Source organism: Oryctolagus cuniculus, chromosome 9 (assembly GCF_051225735.1).
Source record: "Oryctolagus cuniculus isolate XC-2025 breed Fujian yellow rabbit chromosome 9, ASM5122573v1, whole genome shotgun sequence".
Lineage (NCBI taxonomy): Eukaryota > Metazoa > Chordata > Mammalia > Lagomorpha > Leporidae > Oryctolagus > Oryctolagus cuniculus.
The window spans coordinates 120,899,908-120,922,639 of NC_142875.1; the positions used below are offsets into that span (position 1 = coordinate 120,899,908).

Below are 22,732 nucleotides of genomic sequence, written 5' to 3' on the forward strand. Positions count from 1 at the left end.
TATGAGCAGTGAACCAAACACACAGTTCTTTATTATCCTTGAATTTCCCCAAGAATATTCTGATCAAAACCGAGTGAACCAGAATTGGCGGTGGAAAAGCAGAGATAATAAATATCAAACCTGAGTCCAAGGGGGATGACCTGGTCTCTCTCCTCTTTCTTAATCACAATGAATACAAGTGCAGTAATGAAGATTTTTAGGAGCACCACACCTTTTCTTGTCCTCTAACTCATAGCATGAGGTGAAAAAGGTTCATCAAGTGGCAGGCTCGGGAGAGTCTAAACCAAATCCTTGCCACCACCCACCCCCTGCCAAAACAGGTGAATTTCGGCATTACCGGAGTCTGTTCACCCCGATTTTGAAGACCTCCGTTGTTAAAACTCTCGAATTCTCCAGCAGTGCCTCCTGTTTTAAAAGTTCTCCCTTTAGTCTAACTGAAGTGCTTGTGTCTCAGCCTTGGTTTCATGATTAGACTTAGGCTGGTCCTCGTAGTTGTGCTGTAATTATGTTTCCCAGGCAAAATAGTGACACTTCCTATAACATTTCTTTTCTTTTTTTCAATTGAACTTACCTAGACCACCTCATAAGGTTCACAGTTCATAAGGTTTCAGAGTTTCTAAGGAAACTTAGGCTTTTACAAAATGCTAACACTACATTGCCAGAGTCCAGGGCATTATTAATAAGACAAGTGGCTTCCCACTTTTGTGCATTTGAGTTTTGCTTATTTAAGAATGTGTTAGGGCTGGTCAAATTGAACTGCTGTAAAATAGGCTGGGTGGTTGGCCAGCAGGTCATTGGGTAAGAGGTCCTTCCCTAAAAATCAAAACCCATATGAACTCAAATCACATGACACTGAAGTTAAATAGAAATGAATTTATGAGATGTTTTCTCATATTAAAACTCAGAAACAAAGCATTAAGTAAAACCATAAATTGTTAATTCTAATAATGAAAGTGGGAGAAAGAAACAAAATTAATAAACATTCTCCCGCTTTCCACTGTGGGTTCTGAATTCTTCTCTCACTCCAGGTCGCCTCGTCCCCAGACTCCACGGCCTACCCCTGGAGCACTGTCTTACAAGTGGTCAGGTTTGGTTGAGGGCCCTCACCAGGAACCTGTTTCTGCCTTATCTATGCTTCCAGGAGGTTGAATTGCAAATCACCACCAGCCATTCACCTAGCTTCAAAGTAGAAAATAAGTGGATGCTATAGAAGAATCCGGAGCACATATTAAACATGAATTGTGCGTCAGTGGCATCTAGCTACAGTCTCTTCTCCCCGCTGGGCTTCAGTGCACGGCCACTGCCTGGCCAGTGTTGTTTGCCCATGGCCCATTCGTACAATGCTTGACCTTGTGAATCTGTAATGCACTCCACTGGTGCACGCTCTTTCCCCTCATTTGCCCACATCACTCACCTGACAGTTTTACATGAAGACCTTGTCAAGCTCTGACCGCACGGGAAGACTTTATTTCTCATTAAACAAACATGAAGCTCCTTCTCAATGAATGGCATAGAGCAACTCTTCAGATCCTAACCTATTGTGCGTTATTACATGTTATTTATTTGCCTTTCTTTTTGCATTGTGCTTTAATTTCAGCATAGAACCTTCTAGTCCCTTGTGATCAGTTTTCCCGAGCCTATTGTCCTCTGTTGTCCATTGTAAACTTGAAAGAGCAGCAGGGAGCGTGTCTGTGAGCGGCTCTGTGTGGCATCCACCACAGTGATACACAGAGGTCAGTGTCGGCTGGATGGCCGTTAATGACAGTGTCTAGGAGGCTCTGTCTTTGCAGTTCCCTCTCTCATTGAACTGCCCACCAGTGAAACAGCATTTTGGAAGACTTTTTTTCTGTTAGAGTCTAATCAGAGTGCCACAGTACTATGTCACTGTTTGTGCCATGCCCTACGGTGGCTCTGGCATTTGAGTGAGGGAAAGGAGAGGGAAGGCCAACGTCTCCCATTAGGCATTGAGACAGACGCGGTGCTTCATTGGTGTGGCGTTGTCAGTCTGTTTGAATCGCACCAAATGCTCCTCTGAAAAACGGGCTGGCTGACTTGTTTGCTTCCTCCCTGCCTGTCCTCCTCCTTTTTCTTTCTCCAGACACATTTGGCTTTAAACAAGTACAATAGAGAAAATTTTGCATCACCAAAGATAACAATTACATGGTGAATGCAAGAAATAACCGTTCGGTACAAGTTTCCACAGAAAATGTCCTCTGCACTGTTCTTCCCAGTACCTTTCTTCACCTTACTTTGAAAGAAAAACTCTTTCAAAGAGGCTTGCGGCTTTTTATCATCTATCTGTGCGGCCATCACTCTGTGGTTTGTGCATACGAGAGTTAACAGAAACAACCCTTTCTGTTTCTGTTACAGATATCTAAGGAAAGTTTCAAGTAGCCAATTAGCTTCTTGACCTAAGCTTTGTTGGCTGCAGAAAGCCTGAATCCCAGGAACATTTGGTTCTCAAGGCATTTGGATCTTGTAAGAAAGACTTGGTGCCAGCACCAATCAGAATGGCTGCCAGCTGTTATTCTTCTTCACAACTGGTGGCCGTATCCAGCACGGCTAGGGAGCCGTGATCAGTCTCAGCACCCGTCTATCAGTGGATGTTCATAGAGAGAGCAGTGTGGGCTGCACCTGCGGGTACCACACATGTCTGTGGGACATGGGGGGAGGGAGGCCGTAAGCCCACAATATGAAAAGTGAGGAAGCCTACAGGAAGAGAAAAATGCAGGAAAATCTACAACTGCTAGGTATATGTCACGGCGTAAAGTCAGAAGAAAACAAGACATGCGTGATTTATGGCAGAATATTTATTGTTGGAATGTATCGTTTCCGCCCCATGCGTGAACTTAGTCCTGAATTTAACCCTTGAACAGGTTCTCCCAATGTTGCACGGATTTGTCTGGTCTTTGAAACAATATTTTAAGGTTTTATGAAAGCAGAGAATCTGATGATATTTGTATATCCTATATCCTGTGTTATTAGATTGCTTCTGTCCCTGTAGCTATGTGTCACCAAGAACTTGGCACACTGTTTTTTTATTTTTTTTTTCTTTTTGGTAAATCACTTATCAAACTGAGTTCTGACAAGCAAGGAAACTGGATAATTATTTTAATAATTAATAGTAGACATTGCAATATATCTTTAAGTACAATTCCATAAAGTATTGATTTTATATACGTGTAGATGCACACACATATATACATATAAATGTATTTCATATTCTTGAATTTTAAAACACTTTCTCAAGACCTGGTACTGGAAATTCTAAAAAAAAACTCAGACTTAATTTAAAAGTATTGCTTTTTGATCTTTCTGAATGCATCTATTTATGTCTTTATGTACTTACTAAGAGGTGTAATGTGTGATTCTTAATGCCCTTTAATTCTGTGTTGAAAGCTGAGTTCACATTGCTTGAAAATTCTGTTTAATTGCTCTGCAATGAACCTAACCTCTCAGTGCATCTCTCTCAGTGAGCTTAGAATGCTTTACTAGTCAATCGATAAAGTTAACAGTTTAATGTCCCTTCTCTTATTTCAGAATGCTGCCTTACAAGTATTATTTTTAACCTCTGTATTCCATAAAATTCCCCTGAATGAATTCAGATTGTTTCAAAATGAGAATGAGGAAAGTGTCTTCTAAAATCTTTAACAAGATGTCTGACATAGTTGATAAGTCAAACAAACAGCTGAAAGAAAAAGTAGAAATGCAGAAATATTTCAAATTTAACCAAGCACTAAAAAAATTGCACACCTGTGCAAGGATCTCCATATTTTCCCAATACCAGTTGTTTCAGATCAAGCTAGAGGTGATTTGCAGAAAATGTATACACATAGATCTATATGACCTGTGATACTTCTTGAGATCATGACATTATGGTCTTTTTAATTGGAAATAGGATGTAAAGGAAAAGATATTCTGAGAACCCTTGGGAATAGCATTGGAAGACTGTAAGCAGAAATAGATGTGGTGGAGTTCATACTATTTGTAGACTTTCCTCCATAAAATGAATTCAGACATGGCATTCTTAAGTCAGCCCACAGCTTTGTCCTTCGCTTGATAGGATCCACAAATATGAAAGGTTTTCTATCTTCCAGGGCTAAACTATGAGGTTCTACAATAACAGCCTTTGTGTCTATCAGTTCTTTCAGAGCCTCCTGAGAATTGAGGCAGAAGTCATCATAATAAAATCACACCACTTATAGATTTTTCTGAAATTCTCTAATGCAAAGGTAACCAATACTTGTAGGGACTCAGATGGGGAAAAACAGAAAGAAGATCTTTGCTGGATATCTTTTCAGGAGATAAATGTTCAGTAATTTTGCTATAGAATATGTCTTTGTTTAGATGGCATCAAGGACACGAGCCATCCATAGAATTAAAAATTCCACAATCTAGTTGCTAACTTCTATGGCCTAAATTCCTTCCAAATTCATATGTTGCAACTTAACCCTTAAGGTGACAGTGTTAAGAGATGGGGCCTTTGAAAGATGATTAGTTCATAAGGGCTTGTCCCACTCTTCCTCCTCCTGCCTTACAAAAGGAGTTGATAAGGCCAGGCTTCTCCTTGCCATTCATCAGGGAGTTTTTAGGCAAGAAGACAAGACACACATAGAGGTATTTGGGGTAAGCGTTTCACTGCCTGTGAAATTAAAATAATAAAGAAAGCCAGTTTTTCAAGGAGTCACACTTTTTCCATGGCTGCTGGGTCTCCAAGAAGGTTAAACTTTGCCAATCCTCACTTAATAACTTGCTTTGGCTTGCTAGTCCAATTCCTCCATTTCCTTATACAACAGTAACTAGCCCAGTTGACTGTAACCAGCTATCTTACTGCCCTTGGAGTTGTAGGTGGATTTCCCTCCAGGACTAACCCATAATATAAAACATTAGGATCAAAATCTTACTAACAAGTTTTTAACCTGTCCCTGACTTTGATTCCAATCCTGTAAGCTTGAGTTTCTGCCATCCTGTTTTCCCTCTGAGCTCTTTAGCTTCACTGTCCTGACCTGACCAAGAGAAACTCCCTGGCTGGCAATTGTCCCCAGAGGTTTGCTAAAAAGTGAAGGATGAAAGAACAGAAAATGTATTTTTAGACGTTTGGATGCCTTTAATGAGGGAAAGGGAGTTTTGTCCAACACCACAGGTCCATATACTGACAGCAAAGAAGTATCTCTCGATATGGCATCAAACCTCTGCTGCAAGCAGAATTGTAGCAAGTAAGGAATAGAAGACACAGTCACCTTTGCTGTAACACCACGCATCATTTTTTTCTTGCTGGAGTTTAGAAGTGGCATGTGGAGATGAAGCCGCAAAGTGCTGTTTCATGAAGACAGCATAACTACTTTCAAGTTCAGTCAATTTCTGCAATGCTGACAATATGTCTGCATTTCAGTGTCAATAAAATGTGAGCTTGTCAAGTGACCCTTTATTATAAACTAAATTTGATAAGAGTTAATTCTTAATCTGAAAAGAACAAAGGAGAAAGGCCCTGAGTCAATCAGTCATGCATTCACTGAATCTCAATGCACAGCTACTTTGTGTAAGGGACACAACATATGAATGTCCATAAAGAGTCACAGAAGCACCTGCTCATCTAATCCCTCAGATTATCCCCAAATCAACATTAGGTCCAGAGAAGACAAGTAGCTTGACAGTATTCCTAACTAACCACACAGATGCAGAAAATATGTTTCTTGCCTTCAAGAAGTTTTGTTTCAAAAACAAACTCTTTGAGAAGTAGGATGATTCAAGTCAGAGGTTGTGCGTGATCTGTATTCTGTTACCTACTCCTCACACCATCCCTGGCACCTGATATGTGTAGGGACTTCAAAACATTCTTGGAAATGGAATTAAAAGATAAGTTTGTTTTTTGCAAAAAAAATGAAATCCATACATACTTTTTCATAATATGCATTCCCCATGTACTTTTTGAATATCCTTCATATTAAAGAATTGCCGCATGGCCGGCACTGTGGCTCACTAGGCTAATCCTCCTCCTGCAGTGCTGGCACACCTGGTTCTAGTCCCAGTCAGGGCACCGGATTCTATCCCGGTTGCCCCTCTTCCAGTCCAGCTCTCTGCTGTGGCCCGGGAAGGCAGTGGAGGATGGCCCAAGTGCTTGGGCCCTGCACCCCATGGGAGACCAGGAGGAAGCACCTGGCTCCTGGCTTCGGATCGGCACAGCACACCAGTCATATCGGCCATTTGGGGGGTGAACCAATGAAAGGAAGACCTTTCTCTCTCTCTCTCTCTCTCACTGTCTAACTCTGCCTGTCAAAAAAAAAAAAAAAAAAAAAAAAAAAGAAGAAGAAGAAGAAGAATTGCCGCTAATAATGCAATGATTTAGCATAGCAACTCTTCCTGAGAAGGGCATCAAGTGCCTAAGAACATTTAAATTGGTAAAGGATCTCTGTTTGGGGGTGCATAGAGATGAATAAGACATTTCAGTTTACCTTCAAATTGATTATAAGGTCCATTTAAAAAAATAAAGTACATGGGACTAATTTAAAGTTTCGATGACATTACTTTTCTAAAGCATCCCTAGTGATTTTGATTTATTTATTTGAAAGGCGAAGTTAACAGAGAGACAGAGACCTTCCATCCACTGATTTACTCCTCAGATACCCACAATAGCTGGGGCTGGCCAGGCTGAAACTGGAGCCAGGAATGTGCACTTGGGTGGCAGGTACACAAGAACTTGGTCCGTGCTCCACTGCCTTCCCAGGTACATTAGCAGGAAGCAGGGTAGGAAGTGGAGCAGCCAGGACCAGAAGCAGCCTTGTGGAGTGGGATGCCAGCATCACAAGGAGCAGCTTAGCCCTCTGCATCGCAATGCCGATCCTATTTTTTTTAAGTTCCAATTTTTGCTTAAGAAACAAGGAATCAGAACTTTTCTATAGGATTATAAAAGATCATAATCTAAATAACATTGTTTAAGGAAGTTTCAAAACTAAGTAATTAAAGAGCTACCCTAGGATCATGAATCAAGGTTTTAGATTCTGTTATTCTCTGATGGCTCTTTTATTTATCTGATGGCTCTTTTCCAGTATAGAACGAAAGCCAATGCTCCATATTTGCATCGATCCTTCTGTGATCTAAGACCATCGTTCAACACCAAATCCCAAAGCCACCTCTCCTAGAAGCCTCCTAGATTGTCTCAGAGTGTTAACTTTCTCTTCCTTCTTTGACACAGCTACTATAGTGAAGTACTATATCCTTCACACTACTTAATATAAAACTGCACTTTGTATTAGAACGGTCTGTATTGTCTCCACTTTTTATTTCTATGCGCTTCAGCCAGCATGTGCAGAATGGCTAAGAACTCTTTTCTTTTTGAACAAATGCCACTTGGAAATGGACACATGCAAAGTATATTTAGAGATAGGAGCACATAAAAATCTATCCAGTCTCTGTGTTAATAGCACACAAACTTTGGGTAACTGCAACAATAGGAATGCATCTTTCAACCATCCTTTTGGGGGAGAGCTCTTTAGAAATTCACAAAATGATAATAATTCAATACCATTTTGTTTTCCTTTTCTGACAAACATACCGAAAGAAATGAAACAGTCATATGGTGGCCAAAAGCTTCAAGAAATAGTAAAAAAAAAAAAGTAATGATAATAGTGGCCCAGAATAAGCCACAAACTGAGCCACAAGCCACTGATTACATAAAAATGTGGACAGATCATAGTACAAAGAAATATCTGGATGAGGTGAAAGGAGAAAATTGTAGAAAAGATACTCGGATAGGATCAGTTCAGAAAGGAGATGATAGGCAGGATGCTCTGCTGTGTCATTTTCCCCCTCATCTCTTGCGAGTCCATGGTTTGAACAAGAGTGGATTCTATAATGATCAGTGAAATAGTTACTAACTATTGGGCACCTGCTGTGCGGCCAGTCCTGTTAGATGCTAAAAGCGCTGCAAGGTCTGGCTGCAAGGAAGATGTTATTTAAGTTCCATGAGCGATAACGTAGGAGTGGGATTTGCTGAAACTGTTTCTGTGATCAGAATCGCTTCTTGTGCTCAAGACCTCGAAGCCAAATACAGCTGCCTTTGGCAAGCACCAGTGTGTAATAAAGTTTCATTGATGCTGAAGAGGACAAAGAGGCAAAGTGTGAGAGTGAACACTTGGATAATTTTTAAAGGACACCTAATACCAAAATATTCTCCTAATTTTTACTGTAAGCCTCTTTTCCAATCCAAACACTACAAACGTTATTAAAATATTTAAGTTGCCTGATTTGGGCATTGATTTTCCCCCACTCCTTTGAATGCTTGTCTACTTTGTGTCTCCATTTTTACTTCCATTCAGGGAGGATAACATTGACCAAACTCCATTACCTTCTAGGAGAAGGAAGAATTCTTTTCCTCTCCCACCACTGGGTTCAAGACTGAAGCCTTTATAACAGTTTAACAGAAGAATAGCACGGACATTTATTTACCATAGGTTTTTTGTGACATGGGAGCCTTCAGAAATGAGGGGCTGGAAAAAAAAGGAAGCCTATGATTGTTATTTTGGGTCTTATGGAAAATAGGAAAGTCATGGAGAGTACTATTGGACAAAGCAGTGTGAAGGAATGGTGTTGGATTGAGATGAATTTAGCAATGTCTGTTTGTTCAGATTCTCCTCTGCTTCCTTGTGTGTTATTTTCCTCTATGGATAGGAGGGCACTTCTCAAATGATGGCCTTAGGACCTGCTTTAGGGGGAAAGGGGGCAAAGTAAGAGGGTGAGCTTCCCAGCTTTTCAGATCTGCTTCAGGATAAAGTGTGAAGGGAAAGTGAAAGCGATCAGCCTGCTTCTGCTATTTTCTCAAAAGCCAGGGTGCTGTATTTTGGTATAGTGTGCTGTGAACCCATCATTAGCATTGCAGTGAAGACCAGTCAAACATCTTTACGAAAGCAGTCAATTCCAAAAATGCATGAATGGAAGGGGCAGGCTGATGCAGTGAGTTGACCTGTTTCAGAATATCAGTTCAAGTTCTAGTCTCTCTGCTTCGATTCTAGCTTCCTGCGAAGGTGCCTGAAAAGGGAGCATAGGATGGTCCAAGTTCCTGGGTCTCTGCCACCCACATGGGAGATCCAGGTGGAGCTCCTGGCTTCAGCCTGTTCCAACCCAACTGTTGTAGGCATTTGTGGAATGAACCAGCAGGTGGGAGATCTCTGTGTTTCCGTCTCTCTGTTGCTCTGCTTTTCAAACAAATAAACAGATCTTTAAAAAAATGAACAATTATTTTTAGTTATACTATATTTATTATTCAAAGATATTAGCAGTCCCTCCAAAAGGAAGTATAAAATGAAGCTAGAGATGAATGTAATTTAGAAATTATTAATTAATTTGCTTTATTTAGAAATAACATTATAAATTAAATGGAATAAAAAGACTCCTGGGTTAGAAATACCAGCTTCAACTTGACTCTGAATTATGAATTATACCATTTTGGCACTTTGTTTTTTTCTTACAACTTCCCATTACATATGGAAGCTAATATGATAGGTTTCCCTTTACAGATGTGAATTAATTCCAGAAAAGTCATACCCTGTTATCCTCAAAAGAAGTAATGGAGACATGAAAAGAACTTTAGTTTTGCCAAGGGAAACTAAACTTGTGTTGAGGAAAACGTGGTTGCATTTACACATTACCAGAACTGGTTACTGATTTTTCATGTGATTAATTCTTAATTTGAAAGGCACTTCCACCTTGTAGAAAAATGTTTGAGGGAGAGATCTTCCATCTGCTGATTCACTCCCCAAGATGCCCACAATCACTGAGGTGGATAAGGTCAAAGCCAGAAGCCCAGAAAACCCAAACAGATCTGCCATGTGCTTTACCAGGGACAAAAGTACTTGAGCCATCACCTGCTGCCTCCCAGGGTACCATTAGCAAGGACTGGGTCAAAAGTTAGGGCAATAGTCAGGACTGGAACCAGGTACTCTGACATGGGTTACAGGTATTCCAGGCAGCATCTTTTTTTTTTTAAATTTTATTTAATGAATATAAATTTCCAAAGTACAGTTTATGGATTACAATGGCTTCCCCCCCATGATGTCCCTCCCACCCACAACCCTCCCCTTTCCCACTCCCTCTCCCCTTCCATTCACATCAAGATTCATTTTCAATTCTCTTTATATACAGAAGATCAGTTTAGCATACATTAAGTAAAGATATCAACAGTTTGCTCCCACACAGAAACATAAAGTGAAAAATAATAGATGATTTTTTAAATGATGATGAAATCAGATCAGACCTATTGTCATGTTTAATCCCAATGAGAGTCAAGTTGGGAATTGATAATTTCTTTTTTTTTTTAACAGAAGATCAGTTTAGTATACATTAAGTAAAGATTTCAACAGTTTGCACCCCCATAGAAACACAAAGTGAAATATACTCGTTATAGCATTAAATCTCAATGTACAGCACATTAAGGACAGAGATCCTACATGAGGAGTAAGTGCACAGTGACTCCTGTTGTTGACTTCACAAATTGACACTCCTGTTTATGGCATCAGTAATCTCCCTATGCTCCAGTCATGAGTTTCCAAGGCTATGGAAGCCTTTTGAGTTCTCCGACTCTTATCTTGTTTAGACAAGGTCATAGTCAAAGTGGAGGTTCTCTCCTCCCTTCAGAGAAAGGTACCTCCTTCTTTGAAGACCTGTTCTTTCCACTGGGATCTCACTCACAGACTAGGCAGCATCTTAACCACTAGGCCAAATGCCCATCTGCGTGTTTTTTAAACAGATGAACAGTTATTTAGCATTACTTTAAGGAAAACAAAACAAAAAAAGCTCTATTAGTTGGACCAATGAATTGCTTTGTTTCACTTAGTCAAGTTTCTCAGTCCTCGTTACACTGAGCTGTGTGAACTTGCATTCAAAGGGAACAACCAGCGTGCTCCAAGGGTCTGGCAGGAGGCTCTTCCCCTGCAGTGATTGACCCCTGCAGGAAGCAGGAACCAGGCAGGTTTGTGAGAGATTGAGAAAGCAACACCCGTGCGCCATAACTGAAGACTAAAAGACAGACAAGGAATTGCTTGAGAGTTACCTTTGGTAGACTAATGCAGATAAATAGAAGGAAGGAGGAGAGCCCATAAAATTTTAGGAGGGTCATGCTCCTCCTCCTTGCATAGCAATTGCTGAGATAATTATTGTATTGAGTGCAGTGAAAAAAATAAAGAATAATCTATCGTGAATATAGAAGCAATTGGTTTTATCCCTTTCCACTAGGAGTATTTTATTTATGGTTGCCTTTTAACTTTTGCTTCTACTTCACAAGTGAATACATATGTGAGGATTGGATATAAATGTTTTGAGTTCTGATATAATACAAATATTGTAACAACATCCATTTTGTACACCAAAGGAAATATGTACATTAATGCAAAAATGGTCTCGATTCTTTTTTTTTCCTTTTATTTTTGGACTTAACCCTGCTGTCTTGACTTTAGAATAATGGTTACCTTTTACCTAATACATCCTTCTTGGTTATAGTGACAGTAATTCAGAAAAATTGAAATGAATTTTGAAGCTGATGCCCACATCCATCTCGATGATTTAGGGAAGTTGCCTTATCTTTCCTTTCATGCAGGATTATCTTTAATGTTTTCCAGGGAACCCAAGTGCATCCATGCAGTGGCTCCCTAAATCTTTTTTTCTTTACAAAATAGCCAGCTAGAATTCTTGGGATGGGCTAGGAGAGAGGCAGAGACATTGGGATCTCCAGTGCGCTAATTGATTTAGCAGCAGTTTAAAACAATGTTGAACATTGTCAGAAATGCTCCTTTGAGGCATTAAATCAAGTTTCCCAAGATGGATTGCATGCTAACCACATACTATCTAAAAATCTCAAGGGCTGTTTATTGTTCTGCAATTTATGATCGCCTTGTTAGAGGATTGCACATCAGCTTCCCTGGAGCCTGGGAAGAAACAGAGACAAATAGCATGCAAACTATATTGAACAATTCATTATATTATATTGTAGAAACCTAAGCACAGTGTGGAGATAACCCTTTTATGCATGCTGCCTTATTGAACAGTAATCACTCTGTAATGCTTTAGATATTTAAATCATATTTATAATAACACATATTAATGTAACATCCCTCATAAAGTTCTCAAGGCATTTTATGGCATATATAAACCATGGAAAAATACAAAATTTTAAAATGCAGATATACCTACCCTGGGATCTTTGAAGCAACCTAATGAGGAATATATACAAAATCCCAGGCTGACAGTTTAACTATTTAAATAGCATATAGAATAACTCAAAGACATTTTAAGATATTGCTGGTTACGAACTCATTCTTTATCTAAATATTTGGCCAGGTTGTGTAAGTGCTTATTTTCAGTTTTATTGCTATGGATAGGAGGAAAGGGGGATTAAAAATGTTTAGAACATTTTCAATCAAAACCTTCAAATTCACTTGCCTGAAAATCAGTCTCTGATTTGAGTTTATGTATCCTGTAAATTACATTATTAGACCAATGGGGTTCATTTTCAGGCAAATGAAGGCATTTGTCTTGGCGTGGCTTGGATAGATTGACCACGGTGCTGTGCATCTATGTGTCTGACAGATAATTCAGTAATTAGTTGCCAACTGATTGGTCTTTATCTGTAAGGAAGTGAAGATTTTCGAGGTTTCTTGAGAACGTTCTATCCTTTTCACGATATGGGAGGCAGGCCATAGGAGGTCTGTCCTCATCGGAATATTTCTTTTGACCTGTAGCTCAGTACTGCGTTCTTGGAGGACATTTACATTTAACGGTCAGTGTGTAATCAGCACAGCCATGTTCGTAAGAATATTTCATGTGCATCTTCAAGCAGCTTTTTATTTGTGACATTCAAAGCAGAGCCATCAGGAGCCTTCAAAAAGTTCATGGAAATTCATATTATGAAAAAAGTATGCGTAATTTAAAAATACATTGTAGTAAAATAAACATCTCTCAATTCAACTGTTTGAGTGACTTTTTGAAGACTCCTTGTAAGGTGACTTAAAGAATAATCGACTTCTGTTTATAATTATTTTTCTTTGTTTTGTTTTCTAAAACATGCCATGTTCAAAAGTCATATGGAGAAAAGAAGATAGGAGCAAGACTTTGTGACAATAGGCCAGTCATGCCATTAATGGTTTTGCCATCAACCATGGATTTTCACTCCCCTTTGTTGTCCTTGGTTTGATTCGCTCAGAGGCTAGGAGTCCATCAAGTGTTCCAGGAAAGGAATAGAATAAAGAAGGATAAGCAACTCCCAAGTTGTTCAGTAGTTGTTCCAGGGTCAGCAACCTTTCTTGACAACATCATCTGCAACACATTAATATGATGGCAAATGTTGCACATGAAGGACACATTATCCTGTGAATAAATGGTTTCCTTTTTGTCGGGAAAGAATGGAACCCGGCAGGAATCCGTTATTAGCATTGACACTCGATTGTTTAGATACAATGACAATTTTCTCAGTGCTATCCTACCGGCTGTCTGCTTCTGTGTTCTTAATTTTTAAGAAAGCTGTTAAATTCTGAAGTCTGTTCACTGGTATTGCCATACTCTGTTTAAGTTAAAGTGAAAATAGGGCTTTCTAGAAATATAACTAATCCCAGATCTAACTGTAATGGAAAGATTCTTCCCTTAGAATAGATGAGTACCTCTGCCATTTTAACTAGAACTGTCTAGAGCACTTAACAAAATTTTCTTTTTTTTTTTTTTTTAAGATTTATTATTTGAAAGAGTTACAGAGAGGCAGAGACAGAGAGAGAGACAGACAGACAGAGGGAGGTCTTCCATCTACTGGTTCACTCCCCAGATGGCTACAATGGCTGGAGCTGGGATGATCCGAAGCCAGGAGTCAGGAGCTTCTTTCAGGCCTCCCACGTGGGTGCAGGAGCCCAAGGACATGGGCCATCTTCCACTGCTTTCCCAGGCTATAGCAGAAAGCTCGATTGAAACTGGAAAAGCTGGGACTTGAACCGTCATCCTATATGGATGCCGGCACTTCAGGCAGAGGCTTTACCTGCTGTGCCACAGCGCTGACCCCAAAAGTTTCTTAAATTTTGAATGTGAGGCTGGAAATCAAAGTATAAAATGACAGAAAAAAATTTTTTTAAAATAAAAATACTTTAAGAAGTCCTGTAGTTTTAGTAATCTCAGTTCATACCAGAGAATCATTTTTATACAATTCCTAGGGTTGACCACTGTCTTAGTCAATTTTTTGTTACTTTAAATAACTGAGAAGCACTTCCCAACACTTTGTGGGTGCACAGCTCAGGATCAGGCCACCCTATGGGTCTGGTATCTGGTGGAGGCTGAGGACGGTGGAACCAGAGCGCAGGAACAATCACACGGCAATCCAGGAGACAGAGCGGGAAGCTACGCTGAATGTGGCTTAAGTAATCAAGCCCCTGACTAGAACTACCTTCTGAGAACAAGCCCCCGGTGACCTTCCAGCAGGTCCACTGCTCAGATGTCATAATCAGATTAAGTCTCCACTTTAACTCATTAACTATTAAGGTAAGACTTCAGAGTCGAAACATCTGCATGAGTTTTGGGAGACAAGTCCACTTCCATCCATAACCATCTCTTATATTTACTGTGATTCATCCAACAATTATTTTGTAAGGACCTACTAGGCCTGAGATTCTATGCTAGTGTATTGGGAATTCTACAGTCAATTCCTGACTTGATGAGACTTCCAGTCTAAGTATTCTCATTTTCCAGAGATCAGGTGACCTTGGGGGTGGGAGTTCAAATACAGCCTGAAGTAGGGATAGCTCCAAAGTGATTGTATGTCTGTTTGAGTAAGTTGAGTAGACATGTGCTGATAGGTATTTTCTTATTCTACACAGTCAACCTTACTTATACTCATGTAAAGGGTGCTAAATGGACTCAAGTTCTTAGAAGTCTCCCTGAAGGATTTCAGGAGGAATGTTGCTCTTGATTCTTCTGAAGTTGCCTCCAACAACCATTGCAGGCACACAGTTATTCACCAAAAATACATAAATAAAATAGACTTCCGATGAAGGTTTTTGTCTGGTGCTGTGTTTGTGAGCAACACCCCAGAGAAGGTATGAATGATAGGGTGCTCATTGAGCAATGTGTAAGCAACAACCCTGCTGGGTTCCATTCTTTCTCAACAAAAAGGAAACCATGTATTCACAGGATAATGCGTCCTTCATGTGCAACATTTGCCATCATACTAATGTGTTGCAGATGATGTTGTCAAGAAAGGTTTCTGACTCTGGAACAACTACTGAACAACTTGGCAGTTGCTTATCCTTCTTTATTCATAATATTCCTTTCCTGGAACACTTGATGGATGCCTAGCCTCTGAGCAAATCAAACCAAGGACAACAAAGGGGAGTGAAAATCCATGGCTGATGGCAAAACCATTCATGGCAAATCTGTCTCCACATCACAAATTTTATTGAAAGATCTTTGTGTCTTTGAGTCAACCCAGAATCAGCCCCTTCCTTTATCACAATAGCTTTTTAGAGGTTCTAGCTTAACTTTAATGTTCACGTCCACATTCTTCTGCTCTATTGGGGTATTACAATGAAACTTCTGAGGCAGAGCCTCAATTTTGTCTACTAACCTGAAATCTTTCTGTAAGTTTTCTGTACAGTTTTAACAATAATCACAAAAGGCAGTAGTGGTTTAAAATGTGAGTTCTGATTAGACATTTTGTATTCAAACACCAGCTCTGTAAACCTAAACCAACTGATTAACTTATGGCACTGTATCTGAATACATAAAATGAAACTGGTAAGTAAAATATCCAGATCATATGGTTATTGGGAAAGAAATTGTAATAGATGAGTAAAGATAGTATCAACACCCACATCAGTGCTGAAATACAGTAAGCATTGTAAGAACCATTAGCTAAATCTGGCGGTATTGAGGATAGCTACATAAATGGAAAATAATCTGATACCTAATCTATATGATCGAGTTTCTTATTTTGCTTGTTTTTTAATACATTAGATTATCTGTTTTTTTTTTTCAGAATGACATCTAAAATGCTAGTCTGATGAGTCCTTTGTGAAATCAAATTGTGATTTAATTTAACACTTAGAAATTCTGTAGAACTTTGAACACAGTAGCTCATTCCAGATGTTCTTCTAACATAATTGTTTTAAATGTCATTGTTACAAATGTATATAGATCTGACTCAGGCTTTAAGGGTATGGACTCCTACAATATATTTCTTATCACAAGACTGAAAGACATTTAGAGACACAATTTCACATTCTCCCCCCTCCAATAGTCCTTGAGTTTAAATAAGAAGGAAAGTATCCTTATTTAATAGATGAGAAACTGAGAAATTGATGGTATGAGTTGTAAGTATTATAGATACTTACAACATTTAATGAGTATTATAAAAATGGTTCCTGTTTCCTGTAGAATTTGAATACGACTGCTTCTAAGACTACTTTTAAAAAAAGCAAATATATATATTTATATATATCCCTATAAAGACTGAAAGATTCGTTTATGGAGGAAATGGGCAAAATATCAGGTAAAGAAATAAAGTGATTGGCATTGGTTAAGGCTTAAAGGAAATAGAACACAGGATGCCAAAAAAAGTTAAATGACATAAATTGGTTAAACAAGAGATATTAAAATATCCCTGGTAAGAGCAAACACAACGTGAAAACTGAGTGTGAAATTTGGGTGACTGAAGTGGCCAAGATATTAAATTCATTTTTTAAAAAGTCTCTTTAGTATAAAAGAAGAAATTGGGCTGCCAAGTCATGAAATCTTATGACAATATATTTCAGCTGAATGCCTGTATGCAAAGAACATTTGCACTTGAACCTGGATCAGCATGTTCAGATGACAGGGCTCCATGGGTATTAATATAAATGGCAAGTGCATCCTCTAAGCTTCTTAGAGTTATGTTAGCCGTCTCATCAAGTCATAGGATGTTCTAGGAAACATCTTGGCTAATATTTCCCTTCTCAATCTCTCATAACAAATGTTTAGGCAGAAGTATCTATTTGTTGTCACCTACTGATTGTCTACATGAAAAATCTAGAAGGTCTAAGTAACCCAGAAACCTCAATGATCCAAAAAAAAAAAAAGTATAAAGCTGCAACATTGCAATTTTGCTTATGCATAAAATGCATTGTGTTGGAATTTACTCTTTGCTCGTTTCAACTTCCAATGTAACTATTCCATTAATTTTGTGCTCTAACTTTTCAATTCAATAAAAAGAACCAATTATTTTACACAGGGACATATACAAAATACGTGTGCATTAAATCAAGTGTTGCTTAATTTTGATGTTCTTGGAGGACATATTCTCCTGGATTGAGTTTCCAAACTCAGGAGTGAGAAACAGGAAAGTTAGTGGGCAACCCTGCTATGTCAATTTGAATGAATCGTCTTTAAAATGCTGCATAAGAATAGTACAGGCTGTGTCAAAGTAGCGAATAATCAGTAAAACCTAATGTTTCTTCACTGTAATCACCCAAGAACCCAGGCTTTGTGGACGCTGTATCCCAGGCATTCATGATTACAGCAGCCAAAGAAAAGTTGTTCAGAGAATTAAATATTTCTACCTAGAAGTGATAGCTGTCACTTCCACTCAGATTTCAGTGGTTGAAGAGAATCATATGGCTACATCTAACCTCAAATGAGTGGGGGAAATGCAATCCACTGGATGCCTGAACAGAGAGAAAATGGATTATTTATAAATAATTCTATTGACTGCTTCATAATTAGCTCTCTGGAATAAATGGAAGTACTTATTAGAAAATGCTTAAAACACAATATGCTTACTCGATTATTGCATTTTGATTTTACTTTTAACAGAGACAGAAACTGAGTATCAGGTGTTATACAACGTAAACATGTTTAATCATACTTTCAGTTCAGAGTTTTTTATGGTTTCACTTTATCTCTACTGCAATTGCCAACCGAGGCTTGAAGCTGTCTAAAAGCATAGACCCCATTTTAAATTTTTTTTTATTTGACAGGTAAAGTTGTAGATAGTGAGAGAGAGAGGCAGAGAAAAAGGTCTTCCTTTTCCATTGGTTCACCCCCCAAAATGGCTGCTACAGTCAGCACTGTGCCAATCCAAAGCCAGGAGCCAGGTGCTTCCTTCTGGTCTCCATGAGGGTGCAGGGCCCGAGTACTTGGGCCATCCTCCACTGCCTTCCCGGGCCACAGCAGAGAGCTGGCCTGGAAGAGGGGCAACTGGGACTAGAACCCGGTGTGCATGTGGGACGCCAGCGCTGCAGGCGGAGGATTAACCAAGTGAGCCATGGCGCTGGCCCCTCCATTTTAAAATTCGAAGATAATTTTTTTTTCATTTAAAAGTTAAAACAGTGAGAAATAAATAAGGTAGAAAAATTGAGCAACATGTTTTGCAAATTTGTATGTAGAGACCTCCTGTTTGACCTCCTCATGACTTAAGTTTGTATCTGTTGAAATGAATTAGAGAATAGAAGTGAGTCAAGTGAAAATTTACTTTTGCTTCATTTTTCTGCAGTCAAAATTACCAGGATAAATTACAGCAAAAGTTAGTCAGAGGTCCTATGTTTAAAAAGAAAATGAGTTGCTTTCCTTAGTTTGAGAGTCATTAAATGCCTCTATTTCTGTCCCTTCAATTTCCAGTGCAAAGAAAGCTCCAAGCACGTAGAGGGAAAAACAACAGGGCATCTTACCCAACGCGATCAGCCTCCGCAGTGCGCGAAGGTTGCCAAAGTTGGCAATCTTCTAGCCAGATCAGCCTCCGCAGTAGGGAGCAAGCCAAAGGACCATGGAGAAGTTGGTTTCCACCCAGTTATTCCTCTCTTGGCTCCATCCTTGGTGGAGAATTTCTTCATGAAAATGGGTCTTCAGTTGAGCATGAATAAACCTTGTCAAAGCAAATTCTCTGTAAAAGGGAATACAGTTAGTGGAAAATGGAAACAAAACATACATCTATTTTGGTGCAAAATGATATTTGAAATCCACGCATAGAGGAGTCTGCTGAAAGTTCATGGAAATGCATATTATGAAAAAAAGATGGCTGGGTTCAATTTTTTTTTTTGCACCAAGTAAACTTAGATTTTAATTTCATTTTCCGTGAAATTTTTGGGAGGCCCTCATAACTAATACCACCACACATTGCTTGCAAGCTTCCACCGTTTAGTGGACAGCTTCCCCGTGTCATCAGCATGATATAGGGCTTGAATAAATCACTAAGCCTCTCTACATTTCTATTTTCTGATCTGCAAGATGGGTAAAATAGTGCTTGCTTATATATATTTGCAGGGTTTGGGGGAGAACCAGAGCAGATTCTGTTGGTAAAAGTAATAGACAATGAGAAAAATCAAAAAGTCAGAATCATCATGAAATCAAGATGTTTTCCCTACCAACCTCTCTTCAGTCTTTGTAGATGATAATGTTTTGTGGGCACAATCTTAGTATGATATCCAGGATAAAAGATACCTGAATTCCATTCTTTTCTTCCCATTCAAGACATTGCTGTATAATTCAAATGAATAGATATGGTGTAATAAGAGAATAAATTAGATTTCTGTAAATTGATTTTTAAAAGTCTGTGATTTCAAGATACACAGACTTTGGTTTTGAAAAGCATTTGTAATTTGTCTTGTAACAGAATACAGCCCATCAGTGGATCTAGACTCTCTGAGAGAAAGCCATTTTGCAGCCACTTAGGGAAAGATGCCATTCTTATGGTTCAGGGTCTTGCACACATTCTGCTTTGGCATGAGGAGGTGGTATTTGTAACATCCATTATAGACTCAAGGGGTGAGCAGCAGCAGAGGCCACCGTGGTAAGAGGGAAGGCAGCATCCAACAGGCAGCTTACACTGACTGCTAAGGTAGTCAATGTTTGCCCAAGCATAACAGTCTGGCAATTCTCATTACAGGATGAATAAATGATAGTGTGTGAGAGAAAGCAAGGATGGATAACAGGCTTGTGTATGTGGCATCGCAGGTACCCCTGGAGCCCTCACAAAGGGCATCAGTCAGAAGAAGGGACAAATTACCGAGACATTCACCCGTGACTTTCCACTTCATTTCCCCAACACTTCTTCACCTCCCACCAAATCCAAAGAAAACCGCTATTTTTGATCCTAACCAGAATTGAGTGTTTCCCCCTTGCATCTTGTTGTTGTACCTTTTTCCTGTCTAGTCATAATATGCACCAAAAACAACATATGAGGACAACTTTTACTTAGGATGTACCCCGTGGCTCGAGCACATGGTACGTTGTGGAGCTGCTAGCAGTCAGAGGTTGGCAGTCTTACTTAATGGAATGACAGATAGAGAGCAAGAATAATAGCTCCCTTGTCTCTCAGTCTATTAATAGTGGGACCATTAATATTGCAAAATGACTGGTAATAAGAATATTTTAAGGGGGAAAAGCCTCTGCAATAAATGGACTTTTATAGCTTGTTAGAGAGTAAGTCTAATGCTTCGGAAAATAAAGCACCAGTTTACTGGATGCACAGATGTTTATTCTTTGTTATTATTATTTGTTTACTATGTTATTCTTCTTTTCTTAAAAAGATGTTTAGTCATTTCCCTCTTAGCATCAGTGTCCAAGAAATACATGGCAACTCATGACCTAGGAATATATTTATATAACATCACAAACGTTTTCCATGGCAACGAGCCTTGTCAAGCTGTCAGATGCCATGAAAGTGACTTCTGAGCAGTTCCCAAACAAATATAATTCTAATATAGAAATGAATAAGATTCCTGCTGTTCTACAGCGATATCTAATATTGAACCCACACATATAGGATAGCACACAAAAATAAAAGTGAAAAGATGACTTACTCCAAAGACACATGCAAGATACCCGTTGCCTCCTTGAGAAATGACACACTGTCATCGTCTACACTCCACTTACTTGGAGAGTAGTTTATTTTCAGGATATTGTGACTATCGTCTTCAAGTTATGAGGGCTTTTGTCAAACAACCCTCTTTCTTAATCAGTTAAAATTCAGTAAAGCTGTATACACTCAGTGGTCAAGGTAACACGATTGTCTTCAATAATCCCTTTCAGATAATCATAAAGACTTAAAAGTTGAGTGGTGAGAAAGACAACGCTTTGGCTTTTTCATTCTAAGTATCCTGTACTTACTTGTGGTCAGGAAAGCCATAGAGTAAACAGGTATTTTTTACAGAATTTCAGCTTAGTTCATTGGTATCAAGTTACAGACAGGTAACAGACACTTGACTTGGTGAATGGATGGTTGGGCAGACCTATCTATCTAGGATAGAAAGCTGTTATTAAATCAGGATCATATTGTATATTTTAGTTAAGAAGCTAATTTTTGGGCAAATTCAGCCATTGAGGAAACTGGAAAGGAAATGAGGAGAAGGAATTACAGTTACTCAGTATGCATTCTTTGTTAAGTTTTTGTGAAAGCCAGGAGTAAAATCTCATAGTATGGCTTCTTTGCCCTGGAAGAAAGACCTTTGTTCTACAGCTCAGAAGACCCAAATTCTTGTCTTGTTTTTTCTGTTGCATTGATTAAATATCACTGTGTAACCAATTGCCTTAAAATTAAAAAAAAAAAAATAAACTGTTATGATTCTTTGGCTGGAGAAGTCGGTTTAATCTGGCTGTCGAGGGTGATCACCCATGTACTGCATTTGCATTCATCAGGGGTATCATCAGGGACTGGGATACAGGGTCAGCGTGACATTCTCTCTCTGTCCATGCTACCTTGGCACGTCTACCCTCCCAAGTGGCCTTTTTCTGGTCTTTCCTATAGCACAGCCAGACTTCATAAAATGGCCAGTGGGTTTCAAGTGCACAAAAGCAGTAGCACCACGTCAAGTGGAGGCTTAGTCCCGGAAGCAGCGCAGTGTAGCTTCTGTCAGATTCTTTTCATTACTATGAGTCAGAGATAGAACAGGAAGGGGCCTCACCAGTGTGTGGGCGACTACTAGTAATCATGGTTCATTGAGGGCCACCAGTGTAATAAGCTGCCTTATCACAAAGCAAGCGACATGACAATCATTTTATCAACTGTCAAACCGGGAGGTTGGACTAGTTAAAATTTACTTTTAATCATCCAATACAATAGTATTTCAGGCAAATGGACTCCAGCAACCACAGAGCTTTAAGCCCATATTCATATCCACATTGAACTTCGCTCCAATCTAGTGTAATTTTCAGGTAGCTCAGATGAGCATGTCATAATTTTGGCTTTCCTTTTGTTCTTCCTGTATGCCTATAGCTTACATTTCTGCTGATGGCACGACATACTCACAACCGCCTTTACCATCCATCTGTAAATGATGTTTCTCTCCTCTTGTCAACAACATCCACCAGTGAGAAATAAAAATGATATGAAGGAAGTCCCATTAGTATGCCCATGTTTAATGAGCAAAATAAGACGCAGAGAAGTTAGGAACCTCACAGTTTCCCAGAACTAGTAAGTAGAGGGCTGTTGTTATTAATCATGATAATTTGCTGGGGATGTTGATGCATGGCCCTAAAAATGTGAGAAGATTTGAAGTCAGAGTTAACAGTTGGAAGGGCTTGGAGGGCTTTTTTAAAATAGGAAGTGCAGCCTTGAATTGTTTGTGGTAGATTTCTGAAGTTTTCCCTAACAGTGTAGCTCTAAAGGAATGGCTTGAAGAAAAGAGTAAGTTGAGATGGCCATATGAAGCAAAATTTGTCATGAAGTTGTCAAACATGCGCACACACACATATTAAAAACTACACTTTGCCTTTTAGTCAACTCCTACATCATAAATTACAT

At 39.1% G+C, this 22,732-nt stretch overlaps 1 long non-coding RNA gene across 1 annotated transcript in view; it reads left to right on the forward strand.

Moving 5' to 3' along the window:
* LOC149124743 (uncharacterized) overlaps positions 1–19,269 on the forward strand; it is a 59,395-nt gene extending 40,126 nt beyond the window's left edge. The window contains exon 3 of the long non-coding RNA XR_016213790.1: positions 18,613–19,269. This is a non-coding gene — a long non-coding RNA (uncharacterized LOC149124743). The remainder of the gene's footprint in view (positions 1–18,612) is intronic.
* Positions 19,270–22,732: the final 3,463 nt, after the last annotated feature.